This window comes from Protopterus annectens, chromosome 5.part0 (assembly GCF_019279795.1).
Source record: "Protopterus annectens isolate FY-2018-M chromosome 5.part0, PAN1.0, whole genome shotgun sequence".
Lineage (NCBI taxonomy): Eukaryota > Metazoa > Chordata > Ceratodontiformes > Protopteridae > Protopterus > Protopterus annectens.
The window spans coordinates 1,284,724,312-1,284,736,731 of NC_056735.1; positions in this window are offsets into that span (position 1 = coordinate 1,284,724,312).

Here is a 12,420-nt window from a genome sequence, read left to right on the forward strand (position 1 = left end):
AATGCATTAAGGAGAGCAACCCACACTTTATCATGAATGAAATTTATCAAATCAGTAAAACCACATAACACTGAACAGCATAATAGCCCAATTATTCAAAAGGCCTTGCGGACCAGGTGGCTTGACAGGTGGCCTGACCTGCTGTCCTTTTCTCTTTCAGCCAAATGATGCACCAACTAGGCCCTGTCACCAGACTGATCACCTGCAGCATTGTAAACTGCTTGTGCATGTATTCAGAATTGATGCATGGCCTAGGAAAGTGATTTTCTACATGGGGTTGAGGTGACCCTCACGCCTGACTGTCACAGGTCTTCTCTCACACAACCTACCCATGACTTTGCTGGATACCCTTGTTTCCTCATGCCTTCTTCCTGTCTGTCCTAAATATTTTTCTTCATGAGATCATCTTCTGCTTTTCTGCACATGTGCTCAAACTGCTGCAATCTGTTCTTTTTGACCTGTTTTGCAATTGGAGCTACTTTGGCTTCTGCTCTCATGTCCTCCTTTCTTCATCTGAGTCACAGTGTCCATTTTACAACCCATCTCAGACACCTCATCTCCTTCACCTCTGGCTTACTCAACTGTTCTGGCTTTACTGCCCAGGTTTCTGTACCATACAGTAGTAATGGTCACACTCCTGTTTTTTTTATATCTTACTTTTCAACTTCTTTTGGCATTCTTCAGTCATAAACTACTCCTAACACTCTATGCCAGTTGGCTGCAGGCCCTCTGATTCTAGCTTTGACTTTCTCATTCAGAATTTCTTTCTCTTCAACTAAACCTCTTAAATACGAAGCTGTTAACCTGTTCTACTGTTTTTTCTTCTATCTCAGTTCTCAGCTTCTGGCTTCCCCTCATTTGCTGCCAGTGCAACTGTCTTATCTGTACTCATTTTCATCCCATGTGCCTTCAGTTTTACATTCTATTCCTCTATTCATTGATGAAGTAATGCCACATTGTTTAAATATAGCAACTTTTCTGATCTGTCTCTTCTGACTTGTTTAAATATAGCAACTTTGCTGATCTGTGTCTTCTGAACTGTTTGCTAATGTAGTCCATCACTAGAACGAATAGCAGTGGGCTCAGAGCTGAACCCTGATGCTTACCCACTCCCACTGGAAACCCCTTTATGAAACTTAACACTGTTCATACTTGGAGTCATTGGGTCTTTGTACATAGCTTGCACTAATTTTACCAATGTTTCTCTGGGATTTCGAACCACTGCAAGCCTGCCCAAATCAGCCTTCTTGGGGCCATGTCAGATGCTTTTTCCAAGTCTAGGGATGCCCAGTTGGACCCTTTCCTCATTTCTAGGTACTTCTCAAGTATCTGTCTCATACAAAGATTGGGTCATTTGTGCTGCATCCAAATTGTTTATCTCCCATTTTTCTACTACACTGTGTATTCATTTATTAATCACCCTCTTAACTTTCATGCAATGTGATAGGAGTCTGATACTTCTATAGGGAATGTCCTCTTTTTTCTTGAACACTGGTAGTAGTATACTTATTTTTCACGAATCTGGGATATGCCTTTCACTCCATACTCTAAAGGGCAATAGATGGCAGGCTGAAAAAATAAACATTGTAAATAAAGAGATAAGCTGAGTTTAACAAATCACAAATTATGTCATAGAGGTATATACCACCTCCATTAATCCAAATGGGGTCTCTGTTCAATAACTACAAAACTCACCAGAAAATCAACACGTACAAGTCTGTGATTTAAAAATCTCTGGTCCATCTCTAAAGCTGCAAGGTTAAAGAATTCATGCCAAAGTAAGCTGGGTATAACAGCAGACCGAGCTACCAGCAGGATGGCAGTAGAGTGGTCACTTCCAGTAAAATGCTAGAATTTAATTTACATTTGGGAAACTTGACAAATTCATTGCCACTTAAAGCCACTATGAGAACATATATCCGAGCAATATTAGCAATAACATAAGAACATGTTGCCAATGGTTCATCTCAAGTCATGCTGGAAATACCATTCCAAATTATTTCACAGGAATGAGGATTCAAGCCCGTATTTGATCTTCCTTGATTTATTTTAGATATGCTGGCTGCCTGGCAAATTAATGTCTCATGATCATAACTATCATCTGACCTGGAAAAAAGGAAAGAGCATCATACATGAATAATAACTAAGAACTACTAACCCACCATGACCACCACTATCACCAAGTAGTATTAATATAATGTTGAAACACAGGTGCCCAGTAGGAAGGTAGCAGGAATAAAGAAGCTGAACCACGACAAAGTAAAATCTTCTTTTTTAATATAAAATGGTGAGCGCTTTCACAATGGTAACCATTGCTTCATCAGACATCTGATGAAGCAATGGTTACCATTGTGAAAGCGCTCACCATTTCGTGTTAACAAAGAAGATTTTATTTTGTTGTGGTTCAGATTCTTTATTCCAGCTGTCTTCCTACTGGGCACCTGTGTTTCAACATTTTCAACTTCTGGGCTGGTTTGGATTTATTTGTTTGCTGCTTGAGTATTAATGTAATGTCAAACATTAGGCAAATGAGGAGAGAAATATATACCTCTCCTCTTAATTAACTCTATTGACGGACCTTTGAGAGGCCATTCTGTGGCTTAGATCATCCTAAATGAATGTGAAAAATAACCCTTAGATGATGCCCATTGAGCACATGCCACATCTCCTGAATCTGTACATATCAACACTTATATAAGCAAGTATGAAGATCTATTCACAACAAAAGAAACTAATTAAACAAAAGAAATACTAAACTCTCCGTATTAGAAATGCAGTAGAGGCTGAGGAGGTTAATAAACCAATGAAAGGAGCAAAGTAAGGGACTTGATGATTCCTCCAATGTCACCTGAAGACCTGGCCTGCTTGTTTGTTTTTAGAACTGGGAATCCATACACGGACAGCATCATCTACTAATGAAATATGACTCCACCTCAAGGATCAAAGTAATTCACTTATAGAAATATAAAATAATATCAGTAAGTAAATAATGTGCGATTTTAAAGGGGATTTCCCTATAGGGCAGTGAGAAACAAATGTGTGACTCTGAACTTGTTCCAGCATTTCAATATTCTAGTAACCATCCAACATTTTGCTGTATCCTAAAACCCAAGTGCTCTTGAAAACAAGCTAACTGCCAGTAAATTCAGCCTAGCACTGCTAGGAACGTTATCCTTAATCCAATAAGATGTTCCAGAAAAAAAACACCTGAAGGCACTGCTAGGTGCTTAATATGCCCTTTTTCAACTACTAGCTCAAGAATTCTACAACAGAAATTGTGCTACTGTTCTCCAGTCATCCAAACTCCATATGGAATCTGCTTGGGCAAAGGTAGTCAATGTCTCTCTGGAGCCACCTGCCAAAATCTGGAAGATTGTAGGTGAAGAAAGAATATCAACGAGCGTGTTATGAATACCTGGCATGTGTTCAGCAGAGATAGACAAATCAAAACGTAAGCTGTGGAGTACCAAAAGCCTTTGGATTGACTGAACACACAGAGACCCAGATAATTTTTTATCAAAATTTGGACAACAGCTTGGTAACCATTTGAAATGTCAGAATACACTAGAGTGAGTACCAAAACACTGAGACTACATGACTGAGAAATAGACTTACATATAGTAAGTTTGAGATGGCCATTTTTCAGAATATTCCCTTTTCTCAGTGGTTTGGCAATCTCATTATTTATATATATATAAATGCAGGAGGTGTGGGGACTTGCTCCCCACATCAGGGGGTGCAGGGAGGCTTTCTCCCTGCAAAACAGAAGTTTAAAGGAGAACAGTGATCGTCGACATTCACTCTTTTCCTGGCTTTTCAGTCTTTTTTTCTTTTTTGGTTTCTTAGCACTCAGCATTGCAAGTGCCCAAAATTCAATACAGAGCCCAACACCTTTGTTAGTTTACCAAAAGACAGCCTTTTTGGCATACTTCTTCCTGACAAATGAACACTGTCACCTCAATGGGCATTAACTCTAGAAAAGTCATATATTTTTCCTGTATGTGGACCAAAAAGATGGACAGGGTTTGGAAAAATAGCATAATTTAAATAAGCCCCATGCTAAAGCTTGCTGCTGCATCTGTGAATAATTGCGACATGTTACTAAGTATCCATTCTTCTTGTAAGAAGGATATACCACTGACGTCTGATGAGAAGATGGACCAAAAATTAAGGTATGATGTTATCCTTAGTAGTGCAATGTAGTGTATCTGCATCTCCCATTGCAGCAAATTAACCAGTGATCGGGTAAAGTACCTCCCCAGAAACACTTCTCTGCAGATGAGATTTAAAAGACCATACAGCTCCAACTTTAATTGTTTTGACTGACAAGAAAGAATTTATATGAGGACCAGTATTCCAACTAGTCTTTTGGTAATCTAAAAGAGGAGGAAACAGTGTCCATTTCAAGCCCCAAAAATGTAAGAATCTTAGCAGGACTTTCAACTTTGTCCTGAACTAGCGGGAACCAACACTTGGTTACACAACACCTGGAATGCAGAAAGTCTATTCCTGGTACTGGTCTGCCTTTCACTCACAATAAAACAATCAGGTAGGTGATAGACGGCCTATTTAAAAGGGGGACTCTGTTCCTGACACCACTGCAAAGCTGTGCTAAATTTCTCAGAAGTGGCACACATCACCAAACTACACATGAGCAAGCAGCAGAAGTAGATTTCCTTGATTTTTTCCCTCACTCTTTTTGGTACAGGCCTCTCTTTCACTGTTGCTACAAGACGTGACCATAAAGCACATCTCTGGATTAATTGGTGAAGACACTGTCGATTGTCTGACACTGCAAGGGGGAAAATCTTAAAAAAAAGCATTAGCTTCCTCAAAGATTTGACTCCACCTCTCACTCAAGTCTTATAATGAGGCCATACTACTTGGAAAAAAACAGCAAAATATATTTAAAAAAGTAAAACAGTTTCTATATGCAAGAAATTGAATCTGGGCCCATAAATAAAGCTGTCAATGACTTCAACTTTATAGGAGGGAACAACATGACAATATTGACTGAGAGAGCCATAAAAGAAACTAAAAGTGTTAATTAAACATATGAAATGATCAGCTAAGGAATGCCTTATCACTTGTGAAGCTAATAGAGATTTCTTGAATTAATTACTGAAATATGTGAAGCCTAAATGTTTTGAGCTCCAATATTTACATTAACATTGTTATGATAATGCAGAAACTTATAAAATGCAAACGTAAGTCTAAGTACCACACCACACCCAGTGACAGCAAGGTTAAAAAGCTATGATATTATCAGTGAGAAAAGAAATCTTTGAATAATCATTTCTTAAAATTAAGGATGAACAAGCAAACAAGCAACATCCAATTTTTGAACATGCATTGATACATTAACTTTGACTAAAGTGATATCTTACTCCAGGTGGGAGTAAAACCTAGCATCATGTGTACCCAGCATAAACCCCTTACGCTAATCCAACCTGTCAGGAACATGATTGTTGTCTAAGTACTAAATGACATATAAAACCAAAATAATTCAGAATATTAATATAATGTACCTGATATTCAAAACAGTAATATAGGAAGACAACAAGGCCAATACATTTAGAGGTAAGGTAACCCCTCATTTCTACTTTATATATATATATATATATATATATATATATATATATATAGATAGATAGATATATATAGATAGATAGATAGATATGTAAACACACACATATATTCAGCTTCCATGGAGGTGTATTTGTGTTTGTGGGGGTAGAGAAGCAATAGCACCCTCCAAATAAATGTTTAGAAAGTAAGATAGTTGAACAATAATTAATTGTTTCCTAATCATGGGCACTTTTTATGTACTTACTTAAGTTTTTATTAGTTGTCATGCTATCATAAGCTATCTAAATGACAGATCAGCTGAACTCTGCAACACTGATTTGATGAAAAATAGTATAAAAGTTGTACTCAGCCTTGACTGGATAGCTTGCTTAATACCTGAAATAAGATTTATACTAAATGAGCAGGAAATGAACAACTTCACAGTCGTGTACACAATCTTGTTAGCCCACTGACAAAACCACAAACCAAGTTACCTCCCCTAAGAAAAAAGGCAAATCACAGTGAGATCATTGGCATGCAGGTGGAACACTAGCATCTGAGAGACTCCTTGAATGCAAGACGTCCAAAATGTCCAAAAGACCAGATAGAGGTTAAGAATTCAAAACCCAGGGTACTTATAAAACACTTCCACCAATGAAAGTGGTGATACTACCAAACACATCAAGTATATATAGTAAACCACATATCTGCAGAAGGCATCAAATAAAAGTGGATAGAGAACAAGGGAACAGCAACTGCTACAACAGAAATATCACAGCTAGAAACAAACAAACAAAAAAACAACCCAACAAAAGACCACCACAGAAATCCACTGAATCCCATAGAAATAGCAACACCACAAAGGATGATTATGGATAGGAACTGCAATAGGTCGAAATGGTGAGCCAGCAAAACTATAACAAAGGAAGTCCCAGTAAAACATTATTGACATTTATATACCTTTTTTTTTTTTTTTTTTTTTTAGTAAATAGATGAAAGCCTTACTCCTATCATAGATGGATGGACCAGTGGACAGTGGACCAGTTAAGCTGCCACTGAAATGGTGGTGAGATCCCAATGACCAAGGTATAAATTGTGCCTTGCCTATGTCTCAAGCTGGGGCCTGTACAAGAATTGTTTGGAAAGGGACAAAGCAACCTGCCTCACAGGTTTAACTTTGTCCCTTCCAAAGATAATGCCTGTTCCCCAGAAAAGGAATTTATTTTAACTGAGTATGGAGGGTTATAAGTTACCCTTTGCCTGTGTGGGTTTATTCTGAGATCTGTCTGATGTGTAGATATTAGCATCCATCCTTTTTCCACTTCCCCCGTCATCACTGGGGGAGTGGTGGTGCTGAGGAGATAGTTTGTGTTTGCCTTGAATGTAGTAGTGGTCAGAAGGGATTTTACATTTAATTCATAGTACAAAGAAAAAGGTCTGTTATGAGTTCAACAAATTTCCTGTGAGTCACATCATTACATTTGTTCCTGCTATGTTACACATGCCAGTTAATCAAATATGTGAGATTCTCTTTTTGGCAGTAATTACATATGCAAACACTAAAGGCATGAGTTCAGGAGAGCTTTGGCAGGGCACCCGTCACTCTTGCTTAATGTTTGATTAAGCAGTTAGCAAGTAACTAATGTACTTTTCTTTCACAGAGAACTGGTATGATGCCTTGCTCTTTTTTCCTTTTCCCTGATCCCACATTGGCTCATATTCTGTCACTGCGCCAAGTCTGTGGCTTTTGGCAGGCTGTTCCTTTATTTTTCAAATAGCCTTTCATTGCTGCGTTAAAGAATGAGTTACAAATTAAATAATGTTTTACATTCAGTAAAAAACACTCTGCAGGAAATGAGTGAATGTAAGCCTTTATGGTGATAAGTAAATTGGCTCTGTTGGTACTGCACACAGAAAAAGCATCCCACCCAGTAGTTTTTCCTGTATATATTAACATGGCATGAAAGGGCAGACAGCATTAATTTTCTGACTTGGTTGCAGCTGCAGACATGATTTGCATCAGCTATTATCTTAAAGCCCCACAATTAAAACAACAGCGGGGGTTATCTAACATAGCAATGATGAACTACAGTTTGAATCTAAAATTTTGAGCAGCTGAAACTCAAAAGACTCCACATTCTGAGTAGACAGTGCCTCAGACACTTCGGTATAAAGCAGCAATACAAAAGTCTGTTGATATTTGCTTAATGTTTACAACTGAAACAGGACAATTCCATGCAACACAATAATGGAAATATGGAAATGCAGCTTGACTTCTAAATAAATCTTTACCTCTCCAGTAATTGTTTAATAAAGATGTGTTATTTAAAAAGTGTATTTTATGTTAGGCAAAAATGCTATTTAACTAAATACCATTTCAGACGATTTAACTGTACACAACTTTGAAAAATATCAGCATCTGCATTAAATAGGATGTCACTGAAAATCTGATACAACTGGACACAACACAGAGCCATGAATTAAAAGAAAAAAAGATAATCTGGGGTGCTACACACCTACACCGAATCTGGGGTGCTATACACCTACACCGAAGCAATCTATATACATAAAATTGGAGGTTGCACTATCTCAGGAAAAAAGGGTACTTGATTTGATGGATAGTCTTGTATTATCTGCACATATTTGTAATTATATTATTGTATTGTTTTAATGTATTTTTCAGCAGTTTCATTTTTTTATGTTATTCCACCTGTTTCAGCATTTCCTGATGGAAAAGTTGCAGTTCAGTGTCAAACTACCCATTATTTTTGTCATATATACATGATGACTTTGTTAAATATACATCTTTGAACACCAAGTGAATATATTTCTTTTAGTATGAAGAATACTGTGTGTGTGTGTGTGTGTGTGTGTGTGTGTGTGTGTGTGTGTGTGTGTGTGTGTGTGTGTGTGTGTATGTGTGTGTGCATGCACATGCAGAATGTGTTCATGCTCATTTGTATAATAAAATGATGGAATATGTGAACTAATAAATACTCTTTCAGATTTTACCTTAATTTTATGACTGTTTTGAAGGCAAGAACCAGAATTTTCATGTCTGTAATGCAGAAGTCATTCATGGGAAAATTAGTAATTAACTTGCTTAAATTTCTTGCCTCAACAAGCTGTATCACTGCTTTGTTTATTTATTCATTTCCTTATCGATGCTTATGTTCCCACTTTGTTATTGGCTAAGAGTGATGAGGCAATATAAATGAGAAGACTTTGAAAATAAAGATAAATTACTTTTTAGATTGTGAAAACCCATGTGACAACCTTCTCTTTTACGGCCATAATATGAGAGAACTTTCCCTGCAATGTTCTATCCTTAGCACATATTTTTGACCAGTACCACTTAGACTGACTGCTCCGGGGCTCATTTTCTTTTGTATTGTATCCCTGCTCCGTGTATAACTGTGTTATCTTACATTATGCTTGAAAATGGCCAGTGATTTGTCATTTGTGTCTTTCCTGGTAAACAAAAGCAAGCAATTAAATATCTCCTAGCCTTTACCCACATGTTTCCATGTGTTCCTTTAGTTTATAGTGTAAAAGTCAGTGCTACATCATCACTGAGGTTTTGAATAATTTCATATTTGATATTTATAGTCAAACATTTTATCAGCATCTGATACATGTTTGCATAGAGCCTTCATATTATGTGACATTTTGTTGTTCATTCAAGATTGTGGTATTAGCTTTGGATTATGTGTGACTGTGCAAAGAGAGGAGTTTCTATTCTGATTCCACTAGTATGGGATTGAAGCATCTCCAAGTTTATATCGCATATGTCTGTACGACTGAGCACACTAGTATGATGCTAGATTTTAAGGGGATAAATGACCCACTGTGTATTGCAGAACCTGCTTAGGATGCTATCTTTGGTTCAACATTAGGGGTGAGCGCCCCACTATGAGTCTCCATGTTTTTGCTATTAGACTATTGCATGACTAAGAGTACAGTTGGTATGTTCACGCCTAATCTGAATGTTCAGCTCGTTGTGGAAGATAATATTAAGCTCTCTGACTATGTCATAACGAAGGGATTAGGTTACAGAATAATCTTACACTGTTATTCACAAGATATCTATCTATACATCTGTCTACCTGTCCATCTCCTCTGTTTATTTCCTTTGTTGACTAGACTAGGCTAGCAGAGCATAATCTAAAGCCCCTTTTCGGTAGTGGTGGTCTGGGGGAAAAGCAACCAAAGCTCCACTGCATGAACATTTTCAGATATGCAGTACTGTTGGAAACAGTAATATATATTTCTTATGTAAATTCAGAGGAAACATATTTATGGTTCTTCTGATGATATGTATGAAAAGTTTGTCATCAACAACAACAGCAGCATCACGTTATTAAAGACTCATGTGCCTTTTTGATTTCCACAGTTGCATTTGTGATGAATATTTGAAGCTTCATTCACCTCATCAAAAGTAGGTTTTTGCCCAAATGAACATATCAAAGGACATGATATGTTTAAGGGATGTTTTATAGTATGGGTATCGCAATATGGTGGGAGACACAACCACTTGTCCTGATTATGACATCGTTACCATCATGTAACCAGCTTTAGCAGTTTTGCTGTAACCGTCCCACTCTTCTGGGGCACCTATACCTGTTGAAACTAACATTTTACCACTTACATGATCTTATGGTTCACAATGAAGTTGATCTTTAACAGTGTATACAAAGTAAATAAAGATGTGTCAGTCTCTAATATAGAAATGACAAGAGTTTTGAGCAAACTAGCCACCTTTTCATGTTTACACCATGCTTGACAGTACCAGTCAGTGATGTTGTATTAAATTTGTTTTTAAGAAACACGATGAAACAGAGCAGGAAATATGAGAACTGGTGCAGGAAGTCCAACGTCAGTGCAAATCGTTCTCACTTACTCCACCCTTTCACATACCAGATAGCAAACTGCTGAGAATTTAAGCTGTTCTGCAAGAAAGCCAGACACTACAGCCCGACTTGTCTGCATTGGAAGTATATTGGAGGAATACACAGAGTTTGTCTGGCTCTTTTCTGAAATAACCGACATTGTGGAAGATCTCTCTCTCACTCTCATTCTATGTATCTATCTATCTATCTATCTATCTATCTATCTATCTATCTATCTATCTATCTATCTGTCTATCTATCAGTTCAATTTTCAATTCAACTTTCCTAAAACTTCTAAATTGCCTTGTCCCTCCCCACCACAAAAGAGTAAATCCAAACACACCATCTGGCTCTCTAGAAGCACCAGACAGCTCATGGTTATCAGGGAAAACGTGGAAAAGTGGCATAAAACTAAAAACCCTTCCGACCTCCAACAGTACAGGCAGCTTTGCAGCCAAGTAAAGCATCTAGTCATTAATGACAAAAAAATAATTATATGGAATTACAGCATAACATCAAGCAAAATCCAAAACAATTCTGGAGCTTTATTTCCGCTCTATTAAACCTTGGCAAAAAGAGCAACCCCGTCCACATCCTGATAAAACACCATTAGAAATCACCTCGGTCTTCACATTGTACTTCGTAGAAACCATAGCCAAACTCACTGCCTTCTTCCCACCCCCACCTCCTCATATTAACCACTCCTCTGTTTACAACCCTCCTGCTAACTCTCCCTCCACTACATTTTCTCTCTCCCCTCTCCCTACTTCTTCCATAACCAAACTTCTCCTTAAACTAAAATCAGGTAGTTGCTCCTCTGACAACCTACCCCCAGAATACCTTAAACTGTCAGCTAGGACTATCTCCTACCCCATTAGCATACTCTTAAATAGCTCAATACAGGAATCCTACATACCTATCATCTGGAAAAAGCATATATTCTCCCCCTACATAAAGGTGGTAATTGCATAGATACCTCCAATTTCCATCCTATTGTAATACTGTTCCCTATCTCAAAAATCTGAGAAAAATATATTCACACCCAGCTCCAACAATATATACTGTATAACAATCTTCTATCTCCTTGTCAACATGGCTTCCACCCTGCCCACAGTACCACCACTGCTCTCTTATCATTCATGAACACAGTAAACCAAGCTCATAATGAAGCTAAACTAGTTTCCTCCCTCTTTCTTGACCTATCTAAGGCTTTAGATACCCCCACTCCCTTCTTCTCTCTAAGCTTTCCACTTTGGGTATGTCCCCACCAACCCTACTCTGGTTTTCCAACTACCTGTCCAATAGGGAACAATCCACTAGATGGCTAAACTCCTTCTCACCATTCCTATATGCTCCCACAGGGGTCCCTCAAGGGTCCGTATTAGGACCTCTACTCTTTAGTATCTTTATTAACGACTTCCACTCTTGTGTTACCAACAACTCTGTTATTCAATATGCAGACAGATAACTCAACAATAATATCTACTGCCAACACCATACTGAACTACTCACATGCACTCAGCATGATTTCTCTTCCACTGAAAACTGGATGACAAACAATCACCTTGCACTTAATCCCAATAAAACCAAACTTCTTCTTTTCACTCCGAAGAAAACCACCCCAATAAACAAACCAGATTTTAAAATCTATTCACTAAACAAAACCACCATAGAAGTAGTCCCATACATAAAATTACTAGGTGTTACCATAGGTGAAAGCTTAACCTTTGACCAACACATTCACAACAACATCAGAAAAACCTAGCAACAACTTCGAACTCGCTATAGACACAAACATTTCCTTAACCCCTCTACCAAACAGTCCCTCACCTCTACCTTTCTACTACCATCCCTATTATATGGTACCCCCCTTTTCACTAACATAAAAACCTCCCTAAAAGCCAAAATGGAAACCTGCTACAATAAAATCACCAAATTTGCAACTGTCACATATTCCTCCCAC